At 46.8% G+C, this 25,674-nt stretch overlaps 1 long non-coding RNA gene across 1 annotated transcript; it reads right to left on the bottom strand.

The window, feature by feature from the left end:
- Nucleotides 1-12,025: 12,025 nt before the first annotated feature.
- Nucleotides 12,026-18,273, bottom strand: LOC116969139. The gene is made up of 4 exons (XR_004410640.1): nucleotides 18,261-18,273; nucleotides 17,028-17,050; nucleotides 16,811-16,929; nucleotides 12,026-12,371 (listed from the first exon to the last, which is right to left on the bottom strand). It is a non-coding gene; the product is annotated as an uncharacterized LOC116969139 (long non-coding RNA).
- Between the last annotated feature and the right edge of the window lie 7,401 nt (nucleotides 18,274-25,674).

The raw sequence follows: 25,674 nt of genomic DNA, 5'->3' as shown, positions 1-25,674 counted from the left end.
AACACTTTTATTTTTAATTGATGGGAAGAATTCTCTGCACCTGCTCAGCGGGGACTGGGTAAGATGGCCAAAAATCACAGCCGTCAGTGGTAGCATTTTATCTTAAATCAATATACAGTGCAAACAGGAAGTAAGTGCATTTGCAGTAGTGTCTTTTAATTTCAAGCCAAAGTACCCAAACCAGCATTTGCAGTAAATATTGCCTTTGAACTTCAAGCCAAAGCACCCAAGCCACCATTTGTAGTAAGCAGTGCCTTTCAATTTCAAGCAAAGCACCCAAGCCACAATTTGCAGTAAGTAGTGCCTTTCAACCGCAAGTCAAAGCACCCACGCCACCATTTGCAGTACGTAGTACCTTTCAACTTCAAGCCAAAGCACCCAAGCCATCATTTGCAGTAAGTAGCGCCTTTCAACTTCAAGTCAACGCACCCAAGCCACCATTTGCAGTAAATAGTGCCTTTCAACTTCAAGCCAAAGCACCCAAGCCACCATATGCAGTAAGTAGTGCCTTTCAACTTCAAGCCAAAGCACCCAAACAACCATTTGCAGGTAGAGCCTTTTACTTCAAACAAGCCATATTTTCATTTTCAAACCACATTAAGGGTGCTCACAGTTGTGTGGACATTTTTTCAGTGTTATTCAGAGCACAGCGAGACGTGACCGTTGGCTTCATCCATCTTGCAGAGACTGAGGGAGGCACACCACTTCCTGGTTTTATAGTCCCCCCCCCCTCCCTCCAGCAGGTACAGCAGAGAGAATGGTGATTTTTTTAAAACTTCAATCCAAAGATCCCAAGCCAGCATTTGCAGTAGGAAGTGCCATTCAACATCAAGCCAAATCACCCAAGCCATCATTTGCAGTACGTAGTGCCTTTCAACTTCAAGCCAAAGCACCCAAGCAATCATTTGCAGTAAGTAGTGCCTTTCAAGTTCAAACAAAGCACCAAGCCACCATTTGCAGTAAGTAGTGCCTTTCAACCTCAAGCCAAAGCACCCAAGCCACCATTTGCAGTAAGTGGTGCCTTTCAACTTCATGCCACAATTTGCAGTAAGTAGTGCCTTTCAACTTCAAGCAAATCACCCGCCACCATTTGCATTAAGTAGTGCCTTTCAACTTCACCCCAAAGCACCCAAGCCACCATTTGCAGTAAGTAGTGCCTTTCAACTTCAAGGCAAAGCACCCGCCACCATTTGCGGTAAGAAGTGCCTTTCAACTTCAAGCCAAATCACCCAAGCCATTTGCATTAAGTAGTGCCTTTCAACTTCAAACCAAATCACCCAAGCCATTTGCAGTAATTAGTGCCTTTCAACTTCAATCCAAAGCACCCAAATCACCATGTGCAGTAAGTAGTGCCTTTCAACTTCAAGCAAATCACCCGCCACCATTTGCATTAAGTAGTGCCTTTCAACTTCACCCCAAAGCACCCAAGCCACAATTTGCAGTAAATAGTGCCTTTCAACTTCAAGCCAAAGCACCCGCCACCATTTGCGGTAAGAAGTGCCTTTCAACTTCAAGCCAAATCACCTGCCACCATTTGCAGTAATTAGTGCCTTTCAACTTCAAGCCAAAGCACCCAAGCCACCATGTGCAGTAAGTAGTGCCTTTCAACTTCAAGCCAAAGCTCCCAGGCCACTATTTGCGCTAAGTAGTGCCTTTCAACTTTAAACCAAAGCTCCCAAGCCACCATTTGCAGTAAGAAGTGCCTTTCAACTTCAAGCAAAGCAGCCAAGCCACCATTTGCAGTAAGTAGTGCCTTTCAACTTTAAACCAAAGCTCCCAAGCCACCATTTGCAGTAAGTAGTGCCTTTCAGCTGCAAGCCAAAGCACCCAAGCCACCATTTGCAGCTTGTGCCTTTCAACTTCATGCCACCATTTGCTGTAAGAAGTGCCTTTCAACTTCAAGCCAAAGCACCCAAGCCACCATTTGCAGTAAGTAGTGCCTTTCAACTTTAAACCAAAGCTCCCAAGCCACCATTTGCAGTAAGTAGTGCCTTTCAGCTTCAAGCCAAAGCACCCAAGCCACCATTTGCAGCTAGTGCCTTTCAACTGCATGCCATAATTTGCTGTAAGAAGTACCTTTCAACTTCAAGCCAAAGCACCCAAGCCACCATTTCCAGTAAGAAGTGCCTTTCAACTTCAAGCCAAATCACCCGCCATCATTCGCAGTAAGTAGTGCCTTTCAACTTCAAACGAAAGCACCCAACTCACCATGTGCAGTAAGTAGTGCCTTTCACCTTTAAGCAAATCACCCGGCACCCTTTGCAGTAAGTAGTGCCTTTCAACCAAGCCAAAGCTTCCACGCCACAATTTGCAGTAAGTAGTGCCTTTCAAATTGATACCAAAGCTTCCAAGCCACCATTTGCAGTAAATAGTGCCTTTCAACTTCAAGCCAAAGCACCCAAACAACTATTTGCAGGCAGTGCCTTTTTACTCAAACAAACTATATTTTCATTTTCAAACCATATTAAGAGTACTCACAGTTGTGTAGACATTTGTTCAGTGTTATTCAGAGCTCAGAGAGACGTGCCCCTTGGCTTCATCCATCTTGCAGATACTAAGTGAGGCACACCACTTCCTGGTTTTATAGACCATCCCCCTCCCTCCAGCAGGAGCAGCAGAGGGAATGGTGAATTCTTTAAAAACATTAATATATCTCAGATTTTTCATCAATGGGAAAAATCCTCCGCACCCATAAGGCGGAGAGGGGCTCTGAGCGAGGTGTCCAAAAATTACGGTCGTAGGTGGCGGCGTTCTGTCGGAAATCGCAGCACAGTGGGCCAAAAGCGGTCAAGATCAGAGATTTAGTAATATAGATAGAAACATAGAAAAATAGAAAATAGGTGCAGGTGTACACCATTCGGCACTTCGAGCCTGCACCGCCATTGCATATGATTATGGCTGATCATCCAACTCAGTATCATGTACCTACCTTCTCTCCATACCCCCTGATTACTTTAGCCACAAGGGCCACATCTAACTCCTTCTTAAATATAGCCAATGAACTGGCCTCAACTACCTTCTGTGGCAGAGAATTCCAGAAATTCACCACTCTCTGTGTGCAAAATATTTTTCTCATCTCGGTCCTAAAATATTTCCCCCTTATCCTTAAATTGTGGCCCCTTTTTCTCGACTTCCAAAACGTCGGGAACAATCTTCCTGCACCTAGCCTGTCCAACCCCGTAAGAATGTTGTAAGTTTATATAAGATCCCCCCATCATCTTCTAAATTCTAGCGAGTGCAAGCCGAGTCTATCCAGCCTTTCTTCATATGAAATTCCTGACATCCCAGGAATAAATCTGGTGAACTTTCTCTGTACTCCCTCTATGGCAAGAATGCATTTCCTCAGATTAGGAGACCAAAACTGTACGCAATACTCTAGGTGTGGTATCACCAAGACTCTGTACAACTGTAGTAGAACCTCCCTGCTCCTATACTCAAATCCTTTTGCTATGAATGCTAACATACCATTCGCTTTCTTCACTGCCTGCTGCACTTGCATGACTACTTTCAATGATTGGTGTATCATGACACCCAGGTCTCGTTGCATCTCCCCTTTTCCTAATCGGCCACCATTCAGAAAATAGTCTATTTGCCTGGATTTGCAACCAAAGGGGATAACCTCACATTTATCCTCATTATACTGCATCTGCCATGCATTTGCCCACTCGCCCAGCCTATCCAAGTCACCTTGCAGCCTCCTAACATCCTTCTCACAGCTAACACTGCCCCCCAGCTTCGTGTCATCCGCAAACTTGGAGATGTTACATTCAATTCCCTCGTCCAATTAATATATATTATGTTGGACCTTGTCGAAAGCCTTCTGAATCAACATATAACACATCCACTGGTTCTCCCTTATCCACTCTACTATTTACATCCTCGAAAAATTCTATAAGATTCGTCAGACATGATTTACCTTTCATAAATCCATGCTGACTTTGTCCAATGATTTCACCACTTTTCAAATGTGCTGCTATCCCATCTTTAATAACTGAATCTAGCAGTTTCCCCACTTCTGATGTTAGACTAACTGGTCTGTAATTTCCCATTTTCTCTCTCCCTCCCATTTTAAAAAGTGGGGTTACATTAGCTACCCTCCAATCCTCAGAAAATACTCCAGAATTTTAAGAGTTTTGAAAAATTATCACTAATGCATCCACTATTTCTGGGGCTACTTCCTTAAGTATTCTGGGATGCAGCCTATCTGGCCCTGGGGATTTATCGGCCTTTATTCCATTCAATGTACCTAACACCACTTCCCGGCTAACCTGGATTTCACTCAGTGCCTCCATCTCATTTGACCACCGGTCCCCTGCTATTTCACGCAGATTACTGATGTCTTCCTTGGTGAAGACAGAACGAAAGTAGTCATTCAATTGGTCTGCCATGTCCTTGTTCCCCATGATCAATTCACCTGTTTCTGACAGCTAGGGACCTACTTTTAGTTTTAACTAATATTTTCTCCTCATATCTATAAAAAGTTTTGCAGTCAGTTTGTATGTTCCCTGCCCGTTTTCTTTCATAATCTATTTTCCATTTCCTAATTAAGCCATTTGTCCTCCTCTGCTGGACTTTTTCTCCCAATCCTCTGGTAGGCTGCTTTTTGTGGCTAATTTGTAAGCTTCATTTTTTGTTTTGATACTATCCGCGATTTCCCTTGTTATCCACGGATGCACTATCTTCCCTGATTTATTATTTTGCCAAACTGTGATGAACCATTGTTGTAGTTCATCCATGCAGTCTTTAAATGCCTTCCATTGCATATCCACCTTCAAGCCTTTAAGAATCAAATGCCAGCCTATCTTGGGCAATCGACGTCTCATACCCTCAAATTTACCTTTCCTTGTTTCAGAATTAATTACTTCACTCTCCATCCAAATGAAAAACGCAACCATATTATGGTCACTCTTGCCCAAGGGGCCACGAACAACGGGACTGCTAACTAATCCTTCCTCATTACTCAATACCCAGTCTAGAATAGCCTGCTCTCTCGTTGGTTCGACTACATTTTGGTTTAGGAAACTATCCCGCATACATTCCAAGAAATCCTATTTCTCAGCACACCTGCCAATTTGATTCACCCAATCTATATGCAGATTGAAGTCACCCATTATAACTGTTTTACCTTTGTTGCACGCATTTCTAATTTCCTGTTTGATGCCATCCGTAGCTCCACTACTGCTGTTAGATGGCGTGTACACAACTCCCACTAGCGTTTTCTGCCCGTTGGTGTTTCGCTGCACTACCCAGACCGATTCCACGTCCTCCAAGCTAATGTCCTTCCTATCTTTTGCGGTAATCTCCTCTCTAACCAGCAACACTATCCCACCTCCTTTTCCGTTCTGTCTTTCCCTGCTGAATATTGAATATCTCTGGATGTTCAACTCCCAGCCTTGGTCACCCTGGATCCATGTCTCCGTGATCCCAACTATATCATAGTCATTAATAGGTGTCTGCACATTCAACTCATCCACCTTATTACGGATGCTCCTTGCCTTGAGACACATATCCTCCAGGCTTGTTTTTACAACATCTTACCCATTATACAATTATGTTGAAAAGTGCCCTTTTTGATTCTTGCCATGGATTTGTCTGCCTTCCACGTTTACTTTTCACCTTGCTACGTATTGCTTCTACCCTCATTTTACAACCCTCTGTCTCTCTGCTCACGCATTTAAGAAACCCACCACCTCTTATTCTCTGTTTATTAACTAGTTCTCCTTTCCCCCCTACATGTTGGGTCCGAGTGCTTCCCTCCTCTGCCTCCTGTCTCCCACACTGTCCACTAGCTTTCTCTATTTGAGTCCCTCCGCCCAACCGTTCTAGTTTATAGTCTCCCCAGCAGCCTGTGCAAATCTCCCGGCCAGGATATTGGTCCCCCTCGGGTTCAAGTGCAACCCTTCCTTTCTGTACAGGTCAAATCTTCACATAAAGAAGTCCCAATGATCCAGAAACTTGAATCCCTGCCCTCTGCACCAGCCCTTCAGCCACGCATATATCCACTACCTCGCTCCATTCCTACTCTCACTTTCGCGTGGCACAGTGAGATTATTACCTTTGCGGTCCTTCTCCTTGACTCTCCTCCTAACTCCCTACATTCTCCTTCAGGACCTCTTCTCTTTTTCTACCTATGTCATTTGTACCTATATGTACTACGACCTCAGGCTCCTCTCCCTCCCATTTCAGAATATCTTGGACACGTTCAGACATATCCCAGGCCCTGGCACCAGAGAGGCAAACTACCATCCTGGTCTCCTAACTGCGTCCACAGAATCGCCTATCTGACCCCTTAACTATAGAGTCCCCTATTACTACTGCCCTCCTCTTATTTTCCTTCCTGAGCAACAGGGCCGGTCTCTGTACTGGAGGAACGGCCGCTGTCGCTACCCCAGGTAGGCTGTCCCCCCCAACAGTACTAAAACATGAGTGCTTAATGTCACGGTGTACAGCCACCGGGGTCCTCACTAGTCCCTGCCTCTGCCCCTTGCCCCACCTAACCATGACCCACTTGCCTCCCTCCTGTGGTCTTGGAGTAACCACCTCTCTGTAACTCATCTCTATGACTTCCTCGCTCTCCCTGACCAGACCGAGGTCATCGTGCTGCTGCTCCAGGTTCCTAATACTGTCCCTTAGGAGCCCAATCTCGACGCACCTGGCGCAGATGTGGACGTCTGGAAGGCTATCGGACTCCATTACCTCCCACATCTGACATCCAGAACAGTAAACTGCCCTGGCCCTCATTCTCCACCATTACCCTGGATAAACTATAAAGTGCTGGAAGAAATCAGCCGCGATCTGACTCCCAATCAGCTGCTCCCTCTTGTCTGCTTCCACCCATCACTTCCTCAAGCCCACTTGTTTTGAAATGCGAATGCAACGTTGGATTTGGGTTCCTCCTCCCTCTGCGACCGTTGCAACGGACCCTGGGCCTCTGTACTCCAACTCTTTGTGTCTATCTTCTGTACCTCTTACATGATGGGAGAGGGAAGAAGAGGGAGTGATCGGGGTGAAACTCATCCTTGATAATGCTGGTGGCCTTGAGTGAGGTGTCGATGGGAGGTTGGTTTGCGTGGTGGTCTGGGCTGCGGCCACAAATCTCTGCAGTTTATTGTGTACTTGGATGGAGCTGTTCACAAACCAGGCTGTGATGCATCGCGATAAAATGTCTTGTGTGTCGCATCTGTAGAATTAAATCTGCAGCAATGAAGACCAATACTATCTGCAATAACATCTGCTTCTCTCTGTTTTACAGGTGAGGAAGCTGTTTCCTGCCCAGACTGACTTGGCCAATAGGTTGCTTCTCATCTTCCTCTCCATGGTCATCCTGCAAGTGTACTTCACCACTGAGGAAGAACCCGGCCATTCATCAATAGAGATGGACAGTCCCAGCGACCTGCCTTGGTACGGCGCCGCACTCATCCCGACTGCGTAGGACAGAGCTGAGATACACTGTATCCTCCATCTCGAGGAAAGAAGCCTTTGGAAGCCTCCCAACAGCCCAGCGATGTCCCACCAGAGATATGAGTTCATAAGCTCACAAGTTATAGGATTAAGCCATTCGCCCCATCGGGTCTACTCCGCCATTCAATCATGGCTGATCTCTGTCCCCTTCTTATCCCATTGTCCTGCCTTCTCTCGATGTCCCTTGACATCCATTCTAATCAAGAATTTGTACATCTCTGCCTGAAAAATATCCACTGACTTGGTCTCCACGGCCCTCTGTGGCAATGTGTTCAACAGATTCACCACCGTCTGACAAAAGATGTCCCTCCTCACATCCTTTCTAATAGAGCACCCTCTAATTCTGAGGCTATGACCTCTGGTCCTACACTACCACCAGTGGAAACATCCTCTCCACATCCACTCTATCTATGCCTTTGATTATTCTGTATGTTTCAATGAGTTGCTCCCTCAACGTTCTAAACTCAAGCATGTAGATGTCCTGGGCTGTCAAGCTGTCATCAAATGCTAACCCACTCATTCCTGGAATCATTCTTGTAAACTTCCTCTGGACCCTCTCTAGAGACAGCACATCCTTCCTCAGATATAGGGCCCAAATTTGCTCACGGTACTCCAAATGTGGCCTGACCAGCGCCTGATAGAGCCTCAGCATTACATCTCAGTTTTTGTATTCCAGTCAACTTGATATAAATGCTAGCATTGCATTTGCCTTCCCGGTTGGGTGGGTGGAACAGACCACATTTCACATGTACCGAAGTGCAGTGAAAAGCTTTTGTCGTGTACTGACCAGTCAGTGGAAAGGCAACACGTGATTCTAATTGAGGCATTTATAGTTACGTGCTAAGAGAATAATGTTTAGGGCAAGGTAAAGCAAGCAAAGTCCGATCAAGTACAGTCCGATGGTCACCCTTGAGGTAGCTAGTAGTTCAGGGCTGCTTTTTGGTTGTGGTAGGATGATTCCACCCTCCTTAATGTCGTTCCCATTTCCCATGCTCTCCAAACCTGAAGGAATCCCATTTCCTTCATCTCTTCCTCATTTTCAGCCTTTCACAACATCGAATTTTAAAGCGTGCTCATAACATCCAATAGTACTTTAGTGTCATTCAATTTAGAGATACAGCACGGAAACAGGCCATTCATCCTGGCTGCGCCAACCCCCGCACATTAACACTATCCTACGCACACTGGGGACCGTTTACAATTGTACTAAAGCCAATTAGCACCCGTTTTCAGGATCGAACCCGGGTCCCTGGCGCTGTGAGGCTGCAACTCTACCGCTGCGACACCGTGGTTTAAACCAAAGCCAAACGCTGTGAAAGGCGCTCTCCCCCACCCCCACCCCCACACCCGGGAAATACGGTATTTAAAAACATAAACACAAAATGTATTTACCACATTATCGGTACACGAACTCCACTATTCTCTCTTTGTTTCCTAAGATACACTTAAAATAATGACAATCCATGTTTGAAAACCCCGCCAAGAAACCAGCGCTGCGCATGCGCAGTAGACTGCTGCGCCTGCCCAGTGCTGCAAAGGCAGAATTTCAGCTGCCTTCAGCCCCACTTATCATTGACGGCTTCCAGCAGCGATGACGTCACGTGGGCTGCACAGACCTTCAAGGGTTACAAGCGCTGCGGATGAAAGGCACGGACAATTATGAATACCTAAGCGATCGATCTCTTAAATAGGCATAATTCTCCCATGCCTTTATTATTTATATTTAGTTATTACCATTTTATAATTTTAGTCAGGGTAGGCAGTGCCTTCCTAGCCTATCCTGACGGCACGTGCCTGCCTCCTTCAAACCTACTTTCTGTCTTTACCACTGCTAATTGTATCAGTTAACTGTTCATTACTGGGGCCTTGCTGAATGCATTGATCAGTTGTAAGTTTAGTAATATTTATATTATTTAATTATATTTATTTATTGCTCTTATGTGACCAGGTAATCTATGTTCGTCAGGTTTTATGAATACTAACTTGCGCAGGGAGATGTAGACTGCGTTTAACTTCACCAGAGAGGTGAAGGATATAAATGTGTTGTTGCAACAGGGATTGTGAATAGATTGTTACGTGTACAGCTGTTTGATGAACAGTGGAGGAAGGAACTGCAGATGCTGGTTTACTCCAAAGATAGACACAAAATGCTGGAGTAACTCACCGGGTCCGGCAGCATCTCCAGATCGAAGGAAATTGTGACTTTTGTGTCGAGACCCTTCTTCAGACAACTTCAGTTCACTGGAATAAAATAATGTCATCAACGTTGTCAAGTGTGTGTGTCTCTGTGTTTTTCTGCATCGTTGTGTGTCTGTGCGCGAGCTCTGTTGAAATGATGAATACAAACATCCAGTTCCTCTTGGAGAACCATCTTCGTCGAGAGCAAGGTAGACATCAAGAATGACGGGTACTGGCGGGGGAGGGGAGGTGTGAGGGGTTTGTGTTCGGGAGGGAGGGGGGTTAGGGCATCCTGTTGCCAAGTGCAGCAGCAGGGCGTGGACATGACTGTTCGGTACTGTGTCGGAACCAGACACGTGGCGACTCTAGTCTGCTGCCCAGGTTGGATGTAAAACAAAGCATTTCACTGTACCTAGGTAAGTACATAACTTGTTGGAGAGAGAGAGGGCAGAATAGTGGGCATGAGGATACATAAGGATACTTTAGATTGTTTGGTTTAGTCTAGAGATACAACGCGGAACAAGCCCTTCGGCCCACCGAGTCCTCGCCTACCAGCGATTCCGCACACTAACTCTAACCTGCACACACTCGGGACAATTTACATTTACACCAAGCCAATTAGCCTCCATACCTGTACGTCTTTGGAGTGTTGGGGGAAACTGAAGCTATCGGACAAAACCCACGCAGTCACGGGGAGAACGTCAAACTCCGTACAAACAGCACCCGTAGTCGGGATTGGACCCGGGTCTCTGGCGCTGTAAGCGCTGTAAGGCACCAACTGTAGCGGTAGAGGCTTATCATCAGGCTCTTCTGAAGCTAGTCGAAGGCAGAGTCTTGTCGCGACTATGTAATCAACATCCCGTCAATCTTTGATTTAAGTATACCAACGGCTTGGCCTCCACAACTGTCTGTGTCAATGAATTGTATAGATTCGCCACCTTCTGGTTAAAAAAATTCCTCCTCGTCTCCATTATAAATGTAGCTCCTTTTATTCAGAGGCTGTGCCCTTTGGCTCCAGCCTCTCCCACTGCTGGAAACATCAAATAATTTTTGCGAGTCGGAGTCGTTGTTGAGGTACATCCCTTATGGAAGGACCGTTCGGAAGCACATAATAGAAGGAAAGAAGCTGTTTATCACACTGGTGCCATGTGTTTTCATGATTTATCTATGTTCTGCCAGACAAAGAGGGGAGAGGAGGGAATGACATGGCTGCACTCAGCAGTCAGTCGAAGTAGGGTCCCGTGTACAAAATCATGAGAGGAATAGATCGGGTAGATGCACAGAGTCTCTTGCCCAGAATAGGGAATCAAGGACCTGAGGACATAGGTTCTAGGTGAAGGGGGAAATATTTTATAGGAATCTGAGGGGTAACTTTTTCACACAGTGGGTGTATGGAACAAGCTGCCAGAGGAGGTTCTTGAGGCAGGGACTATCCCAACATTTAAGAAACAGTAGACAGGGACATCGATAGGACATGGTTGAAGGATATGGACAAAGCACAGGCAGATAGGATTAGTGTAGGTGGGACATATTGGCTAGTGTGGGCCAAAGGGCCCGTTTCACTCTATGACAATATGACCCAAAACATCACCTTATCCATGTTCTCCGGGGATGCTGCCAGATCTGCTGGGTAACTCCAGCATTTGGTGCCTTGCGAAACAGTCCATTCGGCCCACCGAGTCCGTACCGACTAGCGGTCCCCGCACACTAGCGCTATACTAGACACACTAGGGACAATTTACAACTATACCAAGACAATTAACCAATATACCTGAATGTCTTTGGAGTGTGGGAGGAAACTGAAGATATCGGTTAAAACCCACGCCGTCTCGGGGAGAAAGTACAAACTCCGTACCGACAGCACACTTTTCTCACCATGGAATTTCCGATGTTATTCCGCCCTTCTATCTGCACCTACCCCCAAACTCGCCTTTACGCCGCTGTTGAATCCGCACCAACACCGCTTGTGCCGCGTTGTGACTCGGGGGAGTTTAGGACCCGGGGGAGCCCGGAGCTCAGGACCCGCCGCCCGGGGCTGCAGCTGAACCCGCGGGAAGGGAGATTGTTTCAATCTTTATATTTTCACAAAAGTAATTTCTGTTCCGTTGCCGGACGAGGTTAACGCGTTAAAATGAACGGATCGACAGATAGCTCTGATTTCAATTGCTGTTTATTTCATTCTTCCCACATTTACATTTTTTACACACCCTGAGCGGAACCGGAGCAGATTCTCAGCCATCGGTTTAGTTCTTGAGGCCAGAAGAAAGGATAAAGTTTCCCCGTGAATTTATTCCCAGTGAAGGTGTGGAGATGGGACTTGGTGTCCGCATCGTAAAATGAAACTCTCCCGGACTCGTAACTGACATAAACTCCCACCCTCCTGGGGATGGGACGGGCGGAGATACGGGATGCAGGGGAGGTGAATGCATCAAACCTGTCACCCTGCCGCCAGATGCTCCAGAATCCAGTCTCCGGGGACGGTCTGACACGTGTCTTCCTCTCCACAGACTCTGCGGCGACTCCCAGACTCCAGTAATGGCACCTCGCCACCTCCACCTCCCAGTAATGTCTACCCGATTTGAATTCCTCCGATCCCAGCACACACGGCCAGACTGTAAACCTCTTCCCGGTGTCTGGGAGACGCCTCCGGGTCCCGGTCCATCTCACCCTCTTCCGATCCTCAGACACCTCGAGCAGCGCATGCGCTGTTTCCACATCCAGGGTGACGGAGACTGGGGGGGAGAAGCAGAGAATCAGAGAGTCCCCGGGGGTCGGGGGGAGACTCGGGCAGCGCGGCCCCGGGACTGGGGGAGAAGCCGCTCGGCCTCAGGCACAGGCGGGCGGACAACTGGCACCTTGACTGGGGGCTTCACCGCAACCACATCCGGGTGGGCAACATACATCTTTCCCAGAGTTTTTAATCCAGGGATGGAGAGGGGAATTTCGTGAGGTGGGGGAGGTGGACGGGGGGGGGGGGACGAGTGCGGAGGATTACGAGATTGCGGTGGGAATGGAGGAATGAAGCAGGCTACTTAAATATGGAGGCAGATCAGAGCAAAGTGATATTGAGGTGAGTGGTAATTTGGTTAATTATCTAAGAAGGAACTGCAGATGCAGGGAAATCGAAGGTACACAAAAATGCTGCAGAAACTCAGCGGGTGTAGCAACATCTATGGAGCGAAGGAAATAGGCAACGTTTCGGGCCGAAACCCTTCTTCAGACTGATGGGGGGTGTGGGGTAGGGGCGGGTGGGGCTGGGAGAAGTAAGGGAAAATGAGGAGGAGGAGCCCGAGGGCTGAGTGAGAGGTAGGAAGGGTAGGAGACAGCAATGGTTAACAGAATTGTGAGAATTCAATGTTCATGCCACCAGGATGCAAACTCCCCAACCGGAATATGAGGTGCTGCTCCTCCAATTTCCGGTGTTGCTCACTCTGGCCATGGAGAAGGTCCAGGACAGAGAGGTCGGATACGGAATGGCAGGGGGAGTTGAAGTGCTGAGCCACCGGGAGGTCAGGTTGGTTAAATCGGACCGAGCGGAGGTCTTCGGCGAAGCGATCGCCCAGCCTCCGCTTGTTCTCACCCATATAGATCAGGTGACATCTAGAGCAGCGGATGCAAAAGATGAGGTTGGAGGAGGTGCAGGTGAACCGCTGTTGAACCTAGAACGACTGTTTGGATCCTTGAATTGAGTCGAGGGGGGAGGTAAAGCGACAAGAGTAGCATCTCTTGCGGTTGCAAGGGAAATTGCCCGGGGAGGGGGTGGTGCGGGAGGGAAGGGAAGAATTGACCAGGGAGTTACGGAGGGAGCGGTCTTTGCGGAAGGGAGATGGGAAGCTGTGGCGATGGGGGGAGATGGTAAGATCTGGCGAGTGGTGGGGTCACGTTGGAGGTGGAGAAACTGATGGAGGACTGTTTGCTGTATGTTCTGGCTGGTGGGGTGAAAGGTGAGGACCAGGGGAACTCAGCCCTTGTTGCGAGTGGGGGGGTGGGGAGAGAGAGCAGTGTTACGAGGTATGGAGGAGACCCTGGTGCGAGCCTCGTCTATGGTAGGGGAGTAGGACTCCCGTTCCCTGAAGAACGAGGACATTTGCGATGCCCTGGTGTGGAACATCTCATCCTGGGAGCAGATGCGGCGTAGACGGAGGAATTGGGAGTAGGAGATGGAGTCCTTACAGGAAGCAGGGTGGGTGGAAGAGTAGTCAAGATAGCCATGGGAGTCAGTAGGTTTATAGTGGATGTCGGTCATAAGTCTATCACCTGCGATGGAGATAGTGAGGTCACGAAATGGTCCAGGTGTATTTGAGTGCCGGGTGGAAGTTAGGGGTGAAGCGGATGAAGTCAGTCAGTTGTGTGTGGGTGCAGGAGGTAGCACCAAAGCAGTCGTCGATGTGCTGGAGGTAGAGGTCGGGGGGTGGGGCCCTGGTACGCCTCGAACAAGGATTGTTCGACGTACCCGACAAAGAGGCAGGCGTAGCTGGGGCCCATGCGTGTGCCCATAGCTACGCCTTGTATTTGGAGAAAATGGGAGGAGTCAAATGAAATGTTATTGAGGGTAAGGACCAACTCCGCTAGGCGGAGGGGAGTATCAGTGGATGGGTATAGGTTGATTCTCCGGTCGAGGAAGAACCGTAGGGCTTTGAGACTATCCTGGTGGTGGATGGAGGTGTAGAATGACTGGACGTCCATGGTGAAGATGAGGGGATGGGGGCCTAGAGAATGGAATGCGCGGAGACGACGGAGAGTGTCTGAGGTGTGTTGGACATAGGTAGGGAGGGATTGAACCGGGGGGGTAGGATGGAGTCAAGATATGTGGAGATGAGTTCGGTGGGGCACGAACAGGCAGAGACAATGGGTCTCCCGGGACAGTCAGGTTTGTGGATTTTGGGGAGATGGTAAAATCGGGCTGTGCTGGGCTGGGGAACAATGAGGTCGGAGGCTCGTGGGGGGGGCAGGGAGTCGGAGTTGATGAAGTCGGTGATGGTGCTAGAAATAGTGGCCCGGTGCCCGTCAGTGGGGTCATGGTGGTAAATTGAGGTTGTTAAAGAGGAGGTAGAGTTGTGGTGTGGAGTGGAGTCGCCATGGTCATAGTGAATGAGGGGGAGACATGAGGGGCCACAGGACCTGCCCCTGTTTCTTTGGGTGGGCGGTGAGACAGAGGGAGGGGTGCTTGGTTCATGGAAGGAAGCAGAGGTTGAATGACCGGGTGTTAGACAGAATGGGTGGAGACATGTGGTTGAGGGTCGCTGAAAGAGAGGGGATTCACGGGAGGATCTGATAGGCGTGTACAACTAAGAACACACTGATCTCTTTGTGAACCAATATATGAACTTCACTGAGGACTTGACAATGTTCCGCATGTAAGAATGGTCCAGAAAGTGAAGGCAGGTGGGATCCAAGGCGAGCTGGTGAAATGGATCCAAAATTGGCTTGGTGGTTGGAGGTAGAAGGTAGCGGTAGAAGGATGATTTTCCTGCTTGGAGGTCTGTGACTGGTGGAGTGCAGCAGAGATCGGTGCTGCAGCAGTGATATCAGATCAAGAGAGTGTAGGTTTATCTTGAGAGCAAGGAATTTTAAAGTGGATCTTAGTTGTAAGTTTTCTTTAAACTGAGAGTGGGTGATATCTGGAACATGCTACAGAGGAGGCGGTGGTGAGATCTAATCACTATATTTGAGGCACTTAACTAGGTGAGGTGCAGAAGAATACCAATGTAATGTGGGCAAATCGATGAGTAAAGCTGGGAAATAGGTGGACATGGACATGAAGGGCCGAAGGGCCTGACATTGTAATGTACAACCATGGCTCTCGGCTCCAAGAGCACTGAATGACTGATTATCCACAGCCACCGGTGCATGGAATTCTTAATGTTCCCCAGTCTCTGCGTGCAGTAATGTTTCCTTATCTCTGTGCTACATGGTGCAGCCCACATTCTGAGAGGGTGCCCGTTCTCCAGACACCTCAGACAAGGAAACATCCTCCCTGCATCCAGCCCACTGAGCCATGTAAGAACGTTGTGTTTCACTGAGATCTCCTCCAATACACCCATACTCTCGAGCACACAGGCCCAGTCTACTCACTCTCACCCCGCACACCAAACGCATTGTCCCAGGAACAAGTATTGTTAATCTTGGCTGCATTTCCTGTGTGTCAAGTCTGTCAATTTATCGGTACACAGGAGCATAGGAACACAAGAAAACAGGAGCAGGATTAGGATCCGCTCCTCAGGCTTGCCCCTCCATTCAATGTGATCATGGCTGATTTAAACTGGCACCAATTCCTCTTCTGTGTTAGTTTCCTATATTTTTAAATATTCGATCTAAGCAATATTCTACACACCGGATGAGAGGCCACTCTGGAAGGTTGGATCACATGGAATCCGGTATGAACTCGCCGATGGAATACAACATTTACCTGAAGGACACAGACAGAGGATATTGGTAGAGGGTCGTTTTTCAGACTGGAGACAGAGTCCACTGTTGTTCCTTATTTATATACACTATTGGGTGTGTATGTAGGTTGCACGGTTAGTCAGTTTGCGGATGGAACTAAAATTGGTGACATTGTGGAGAGTGAAAAAAGTTATCTGAGTGTAAATGGGATCCCTGTGAACTGGGCCAATGGGCTCATGGACAGCAGGTGGGATTTATTCATGTGAAGGTGAGGTGATGCACTGTGCTGAGCTAAACCAGGGCAGGACATACACAGTAAACGGGGAACTTTATAGAACTGAGAGATCCCGGGCTGCAGGTACACAGTGCAAGAAGCAACAGTGACAGGCAGGTGTGGTGAAGAAAGGGTTTGTCACTCATGCTTTCATAGGTCAGGATATTAAATACAGCACATGACACAATAATATTAGAGAGGGTGCAAAAGGATTTATGATAATTTTATCAGATCTTACGGGCTGGGTTATAAGGAGACGTTGGATAGGCAGGGACATTTGTCTTTGGAGCCCTTCAACGGTGTTTTATAGATGTGTATAAGATCTATATAAGGTGCACAGATAAGGTGAATAGCCACCGTATTTCACCCAAAGCAGGAGATAATAAACGTCTGACACTGTGATGCTTCCCTGCTGATGGGTTTAGAGGTCGAAAATACCATTAGTGTTTGCATATAGGTATTGCTTTAAAATATCAGAAACAAGAATAATGGAAAAGGTACAAGCTTTACCTTGCTTGAAGTCATCAGATATGTTTTGGAATGCCGTGTTGAACGAAACAGGGCAATGAAACTTTTCAATCGGCAAGGCTTCATCTACCACCGACAGTGGTTTGGCTTCATCACGAACGCTGCAAATATTGAACAGCTGGTTATAAACAGAGCATTAGAAACGTTTTAAGGTGTTCCACAAAACACTTACACTGTTTCCGTCAAGACAATGTCCTACCTTCGCTTGCGACCAGCTTCCTCCTGAAAGAAATAAAACACAAATCTCTATTGACTGAGATGAACCGTCCTCATCCCGACAGCCGGAACTTCACCAAATTTCTACAATCCTCTGATAATTCCTATTTCCCAACTCTGATCACCGATGTCTTGCAGAGAGAAAGCGGATATTGTCGCAGAGATGTAGAACGATGGTGGAAACACAAGGAATGTTCATGCGAATGACGCCATAAATGAGAGGATGGAACTTAATGCAAAGACTGGGCAGGTCGTGGGATTTCATCTGGAGAAGATGTCGGGAATGATGAGAGGCAATTTAATATTGCCGGTGTGTTTAAATGTGTGGGGATGAAATAATATCTCAAATCAAAGGGGAGACCAATAATCAAAGTTGAAATGTAACGTGGTCTTCAATAAATACATAAAGGAATGCAGTCATGCGAACATGGACCTCACTTGCATTGGAGGGACTGAAGCCAACAGCAGAGATACATTTGAATGCAAGCGGGATAAACACATTAGGGCTCCTGGAATTTGGGGTATTGTTACCGGGTGTGGAGAATAGATAGGAGGGATGATGAGTGGAGCAGAAAGCTTGAGTGGATAGGATAGGCCAAATGGTCTGTCTATGGTATAGAATGGGATGTCATTTTATGGTGAAACAAGGAGGACAAAACAAACAGAGCAAATTTCCTCAAGGTGACCACCCACTGATGATGGGAAACGGATATAGGTGATCAATCTGATGTGTGCGCCACGAACTAGATTTCAATGTTAATCCCCGCAATGTGGCCATGGCTGATCTAGCCCAGGACTGAACTCCTTCTCTTTGCCTCATTCCCATCGATTACAATTACCCGATTTTTTATTAATGTATTCTCCTCTGGATTAAAACATGTCTAACATGTAAAACCGCTCAAAGTCTATTGATTGGAGACTCCCAGATATTCACTGCCCTCTGCACATTCGTGGTCCTTGGGATCAGATATAGGATCACCTGTCATTGTTCAAAAATTCCACATGATATAAACATATCTCTACATTTCGGCCAAACAGTCCTGAGATCCCATAGATTCAGCAGGAGGCCAATTACTTTCAGCACTAAAACAGCTGGAACAGATGGAACATTTACTCAGTTCCGAATTACTGGTGAATGCAGCATTTATTTCAGAAATGTCACCCACCATTTTGTGACTGCACTTTCACTTCACCAAACTGTAGTGTAACCCCTCACCTTCAGAAACACCACACTGTCTTTTTGATCCATCTGTTGCTGCAACTTTAAGAGTTCCTCCTGAATGGAATTTAAATTCTCTTGAATCTCTCCAAGATTTGTCTCCATTGTATTTAGAATCTTCCTCTCTTCCTCCCGGATATCTGCCAGTGCGCGCTGCTCTTTATCAGTGAGAATCTGGTGCAGTTCAGTATACTGGGTTGTGATCTTGAACTGAAGGTTGTGTGATTGTTCCTGTGAAATGAAAGGTGAAGAAAAATATATAATGTCACTGATTGTGTTTCCTCACGACTTTAACGGTAACATTTGGCCTGTACATCTTTTATTTGCTTTGGCAATTCAATTGTTTGGCTAAGGTGGACAAAAATGCCGGTGGAACTCAGCGGGCGAGGCCGCATCTATTGAGAGAAGGAATAGGTGATGTTTCGGGTCGAGACCCTTCTTCAGACTTCAGAAGCATTTAGACAGTGGGTCTAAATGTCGCGAGCATAATGTTATAACCCATCCATCCTCTACCCCAATACAATTCCCTGCTGCCTATTACTTTTCTCGTGCCCATTAATTCCCATTTATCCATCCACCACCCACTTTCCCAGGCATTATAACAGTCGCCGATTGACCATTGAACCAGCGTGTATTGGGGACGTGGAAGAAATCCGACGCGGTCCGAAATCGAAACTGGAAAGCCTCACCAGAACTCCAGAAATCTTCTGTTTCTGTTGCTGTTCCATTTGCTGAATCTCTGGTTTCTTTTTTGTGAGAGACTGGATGGAAGATTTTACCTGATCCTGGGATTATGATTGAAAATCAGAGAATAAAAGTGTTATATTATAAAGATGGAATTAAACAATGATGCGATCAAAATCGGTTTGCTTTTACCTTGTAGGTTTCAACAGCTTCTTTAACCGGCATGAAGTTGTGAGACTTGTGTTCCCGCCCAGCTGCACAAATCACACAGATCAGCTTCTTGTCAGTTTCACAAAACAGCTTCAGGTCTTCCTGATGTTCCTCGCACTCAAGTTTACTTTCCTTCTCTGTCCGGTTCAGGCTCAGTGTTCGAGCTTTCTCAGACAGTCTCGCCAAGGCCCAACTAACCCTGAAGGTGCGGCCTGTAAACTGCTCTCTACATTCCGGGCAGGAGTTTCTCCCATCCCTGTCCCAACTCTGTGTGATGCAGGAGCGGCAGAAGCAGTGCCCGCACACCAAAGACACCGGATCGGTGAAGAAATCCAGGCAGATGGGACAAACTACCTCCTCGGTTAAACTCTCGAACCTGTCTTTCGAAGCCATTTTAATCCGCCACTTCCTGGTTCAAAACGCATTCCCATTCGCTGAACTGCTGACACTGCGCACGCTGCCGTCTCGGGGAATTCAGCTGCAAGTGTTCAGGGTGAAGCTGCATAAAATATGGAACTGCAGATGCTGCTTCACAACAAAAAGGCACAGAGTGTAGGATTAACTCAGTGGGTCAAGTAGCACCTCTGGTGAACATGGACAGGTGATGTTTCGGTTCTGGATCCTTCATCAGCCTGATTGGGCGGTGGGTGGGAGATCGAAGAACGATGGAAGGAACGGGGCAGAACAAAGCCTGGCTGGCAATAGGTTGACACAGTTGAGGGGGTAGAGGGGTGAGTTGATAGGCAGACGGTTTTACAAAATCCAGAGATGAAAGAAAGAAAGTGAGTGACAAAATGATCGAGGACTTGCGAATCGCCTCCTGATCTTCAAACACTCTTCTCCTCAGACGGCCAAAGGTTGTGCAGGTGCACTGAAGGCGCTGTGAATTTCACCATCAATGTCTGCCTTCCTCTGGGAAGAGGAGCGCCGGCCACAGGACCCGAGGGTCACCATCGTTACGACCATTTTAAAGGAAGGAGACAAATCCACCCGCAGAAACTATGGAGGGTTCTCCCGCTCTCTACCACAGGGAGGGGTCAGTTACACATTAAACTGTCCTGAATATAGACGAAAGCGGAGAGTAGCGCTTGGGACAATATAAGGCAGGATAAAAAGTTGGAAAAAACTGCAGAGTAGATTCACGAAGATGGTGCCAGGATTTGAGGGCCAGAGCGAAAGGTGTAGGTTGGGCAGGGAAGGATTTATTAATTGGAGCGCAGGAGGCTGAAGTGCACGGGAACAAGAAGTGAATGTATAGGGTGAATGCACAGTCTTTTACCCGGAGTAGTGGAGTCGAGAACAAGAGAACACAGGTTTGTGGTGAGAGGTGCAAGATTTAATCGGAACCTGAGGAACAATATTTTCACACAGAAGGTCGTGGGGAAATGGAACAAGCTGCCAGAGGAGGAAAGTAAAGCTGGACAACAAGGTGTCGACGGGCTTTAGGACCCGGGGGAGCCCGGAGCTATGGAACAATCAATGAAAGGGGCGGGGCACGGCTGAGGGAAGGCGGAGCTCAGCCCCGTCAATCACAGCCTTGACCAGAAAGCCGATGTCATTTGTAATCAGCTTCGGGTAAATGTCATTCCCTTAAACTAAATACATCCGTGTTTCCTATCGTGGACTGTTAATTATATTAGGCTGCACAATAACATTACTTCTGCAGCAAACACTGTAATGAAGAAGGATCCGAAACGTCACCAATTCCTTCTCTCCAGAGATGCTGCCTGTCCCGCTGAGTTACTCCAGCATTTAGTGTCTGTCTTCGATTTAAACCAGCATCTGCAGTTCCTTTCTACACACTATAATTCTATTTAATAGTCTCATGGTCAAACTTGAATTCAACTCAATGATTCAATTACACTCTATTGTCACATGTATCTAGGCGCGGTGAAATGCTTTGTTTTTGCATGCAATCCGGTAAAATACAGACCTCACCTGGGCGGTACAGAGAGAGTGGCCACGTTTCTAGCGCCGACGAGGTTGCGAGAAGTTCATGGAACAGTCTATATTTCCCCGCAGCGGTGAACCAGGCCCCGCCGAACCAGGCCGCAGGCGCCCCTGCGCCGGGTCCCCCTTCGTTTTCGGCTGCCCCCCGCCGGGTTGCTCTCGGCTTGGAATGCTTCAGGGCTATTTTCCCAGCGTAGAAAAGTCGATGACGGGACGACATAGATTTTGACACAGTCAGGGGATCTTTCAAGGAGATGTGCGGGGCATGTTTTATTACACAGGGAGGTGGGTGCCTGAAACGCGCTGCTGGAGTGGTGGTCGAGGCACATACGGTGGAGGCATTGAAGTCTGATGTGACCTGCACTGCCCATATCCCTCTAAACCTGTCCTCTCCATGTACCTGTCTAAATGGTTCCTAAACGTTGCGATAGTACCTGCCTCAACTACCTTATCCAGCAGCTCATTGCATGCACCCACCACCCATGTGTGAGCAATGTTACCCATCAGTTGAATAAAGGGGACTATGGTGCGGAGCTGGCCAAAGTTGACTGGAAAGATACCCTAGCAGAAATGACAGTGGAACAACAATGGTAGGTGTTTCTGGGAATAATACAGAAGGTGCAGGATCAGTTCATTCCCGTGGAAAGATTCCAAGGGGAGTAAGGGGCGACCGTGGCTGACAAGGGACGTCAGGGACAGTATAAACATACACGTAAATAAGTACAACATAGCAAAAATGAGCGGGAAACAAGAGGATTGGGTAATGTTTAAAGAGCAACAGATGATAACTAAAAAGGCAATACGGAGAGAAAAGATGGGGTACGAAGGTAAGCTAGCGAAGAGTATAAAGCAGGATAGTAAAAGCTTCTTTAAGTATGTGAAGAGGGAAAAAAATAGTTAAGATCAAAGTTGGACCCTTGAAGACTGAAAAAGATGAATTTATTATGGGGAACAAGGCAATGACAGACGAGTTGAACAGGTACTTTGGATCCGTCTTCACTAAGGAGGACCCAAACAATCTTCCTTATTGACTAGTGGCCAGCGGATCTGGGGTGATGGAAGAACTGAAGGAAATCCACATTAGGCAAGAAATGGTGTTGGGTAGACTGATGGGTCTGAATGCTGAGACATCCCCGTGGTCTGATGGTCTGCATCCCAGGGTACGTAAGGAAGTGGCTCTACAAATCGTGGATGCATTGGTGATCATTTCCCAAGGTTCTATAGATTCAGGGTCAGTTCTTGTGGATTGGAGGGTAGCTAATGTTATTCCACTTTTTAAGAAAGGCTGGAGAGAGAAAACAGTGAATTATAGAACAGGTATCCTGCCATCGGTGGTGGGGAAGATGTTGGAGTCAATTATTAAAAAAATGAAATAGCGGTACATTTGGATAGCACTAACAGGGTCGGTCCGAGTCAGCAAGGATTTGCGAAGGGGAAATCATGCTTGACTAATCTTCTGGTATTTTTTGAGAATGGAACTGGAAAAATGGACAAGGGAGAGCCAGTGGATGTACTGTACCTGGACTACATTCCACATAGGAGATTAGTGGGCAAAATTAGGGCACATGATATTGGGGGTAGAGTGCTTGCATGGATAGAAAATTGGTTGGCAGACAGGTAACAAAGCGTAGGGATTAACGGGTCCCTTTCAGAATGGCAGGTAGTGACTGGTGGGGTACCGCAAGGCTCGGTGATGGGACCGCAGCTATTTAAAATATACATCAATGATTTAGATGAAGGGATTCAAAGTAATATTTGCAAATTTTCAGATGACACAAAGCTGGGTGGTAATGTGAACTATGAGGAGGATGCTGTGAGAATGCAGGGTGACTTGGACTGGTTGGGTGAGTGGGCAGATGCGTGGAAGCTGCAGTTAATGTGGATACATGTGAGGTAATCCACTTTGGTAACAAAAGCGGAAAGGGCCTTTCAACTGGAGGTTGGGGTGCGGTGGTGAGGCACCGATTTAGTTATCGAACGAGGAATCCAGTTGCACAATCCAGGGACACAATATTTAGTATTTTCCCGCACCTTAAATACAGTTATTCACCTCATATGCTTTACACTAATAAACTGTGGAAATACCATGACCGTAACACTTGTTTGGTTTTAAGATCCAACTCGCTCAAAGTGGTTGAAGATCAAATGTACTTGGAAATGTCCGAGTGATCTACTCATAGGGCAATTAGTGATGTGCAATAAATGCTAGTCTTGCAGCGACATCTACATCTTGAGAAATTAGTCAGCTACTTACATTAATTCTTTAATAAGAAGGTTACGTTTTGTTTAAGAACAGTATTGTATTAACTCATGAAGTTGATGAAAAACAACGTAAATAATAGCACAATGTATTACTCAAGTTAGACAACCAGGTAGCTCTTGCGGTCTCTCCTGTTCGTTTCTCTGGTCATGCCGGATTGTGTCTCAGTCACCGCCACTGCTCCCACGTCGATGCCGGCCTCCAGCATCGGAATCTGTTCATTCTCTCTGCCCCAGATTCACGGGCAATGGGTTAATATGAGAGTCGGTTTGTCAAGGAAGACTCTCTCTAACTTCTACAGGTGCACAGCAGAGAGCATGCTGACCGGTTGCATCGTGACTTGGTTCGGCAACTTGAGTGCCCTGGAGAGGAAGAGTCTAGAAAAAGTAGTAAACACTGCCCAGTCCATCATCGGCTCTGACCTTCCTTCCATCGAGGGGTTTTATCGAAGTCGCTGCCTCAAAAAGGCTGGCAGTATCATCAAAGACCCACACCATCCTGGCCACACACTCATCTCTGCCTGAAATACCATGTCTGGCACAAAGGTTTGACATCCCCAGAGAGTCAGGGGAGTCGTTGGGAGAAGAATTGGCGACAACAATAAATTATTTACTCTCCCATCAGCTGCAACAGCTGACAATGGACGAGACAGCGAAAAAATATGAAACCCCGCTTAATTGTGCACTACTGAAAGTACCAGCTGTTAATAATGTCATATGGGGTCATATGGGAATTGGGATTCGGGCACAAGAGATGAAGCTCAGCGGGTGCTGAAGTTGCTTCAAAAAGGCTGGCAGTATCATCAAGGACCCACACCATCCTGGCCACACACTCATCTCCCTGCTACCTTCAGGTAGAAGGTACAGGAGCCTGAAGACTGCAACGTCCAGGTTCAGGAATAGCTACTTCCCCACAGCCATCAGGCTATTAAACCTGGCTCGGCCAAAACTCTGAACATTAATGACCCATTATTTGTTATTTGCACGTTATCATTTTATTTATTCATGTGTTTTGTAGTCAATGCCTATTATATTCTGCGTGCTGAAGCAAAGCAATAATTTTATTGTCCTATCAGAGACACATGACAATAAACTCACTTGAATATGTCGGCCGATTCCGCAGTATCGGATTTTAGCAACGGGTGGGGACCCTGCTCCGCGCAGCATTTAGATAGCTCGGAGGTAGACACGAATGCTGGAGAAACTCAGCGGGTGGGGCAGCCAGAAGGATGGTCTCGATCTGATACGTTACCTATTCCTTCACTTCAGAGATGCTGCTCACCCGCTGAGTTTCTCCAGCATTTTGTCTGTCCTCGATTTTTCCAGCATCTGCAGTTCTTTCTTAAACATTTAGACAGCCGGGCATCAGTTGAAAGCGGCACTGCAGCGAACTGAACTGAACATGCATGGAATTTGTGCTAACATTCTTGATGTGCTGCATATTTTTAAACCACATTCTGCTGTTTTGAAGTTCTACAAGCATGTGATTTGTTTAATGTAATAATTTATAATGCTTGGGTCATCATTGTTGATGTCCAGAATTCACTGGGACACAAGAGTCTGCAGAATCGGCACATGCATGAGGTGGAATAGTGGAGAGACCCTCAATGCAGGAGAGAGAAGTGAACTTCTGGTAGAATTTAATTGATCAAGAAGCATTTGTGGAAGCTATGAGCGGTTCCTCTTTGAGGGTAAAGACCCCTAAACATGACGAATTGATACATTAATAGATTAACCCCACTTTGTTAAATTTGGATAATTCGCTCAGCCAGTAAAACGCACAAGAACCTAATAGATAAGATTTGTTTATTCGAATTTGGTGCTTTCAGTGTTTAAATGAAGTAAACCCCATACTGCATGGACTTTAGATGTTGGTTTTAAAATATGTACAGTGAAAAGCTTTTGTTACGTGCATTCCAGTCAGCGTAAATACAACGCATGACTATAATCGATCAATTACAGTGTATCATCATCATAATCATAATCATAATCGTAACCAAAGCCGCATGCTCCAGGATGTTAGGCCGCAGAGCGACTGGAGATACGATCCGGAAAACAATCGCATCTCCGACAAGGTAAGATATTGAAAATAAGTTTACCCCGAACCCCTCCTCCATCCCCCACATAAATGACACCAGAGAAGACTAACCCACACTTTTGAAACACACTAAAAATAACAAAAATAAACGAAAAGACAGACTGTTGTGTGATGCAGTTGTATCAATGAGGTAGATAGTAGTTCAGCATTGCTTTATGGTTGTGGTAGGATGATTCAGGTACCTGAGAACAGCTGGGAAGAGACTGTCCC

Source organism: Amblyraja radiata, unplaced genomic scaffold (genome assembly GCF_010909765.2).
Source record: "Amblyraja radiata isolate CabotCenter1 unplaced genomic scaffold, sAmbRad1.1.pri S110, whole genome shotgun sequence".
Lineage (NCBI taxonomy): Eukaryota > Metazoa > Chordata > Chondrichthyes > Rajiformes > Rajidae > Amblyraja > Amblyraja radiata.
Note: the sequence above shows the minus strand (reverse complement) of the source record. Positions and strands in the feature narration are given on the sequence as shown.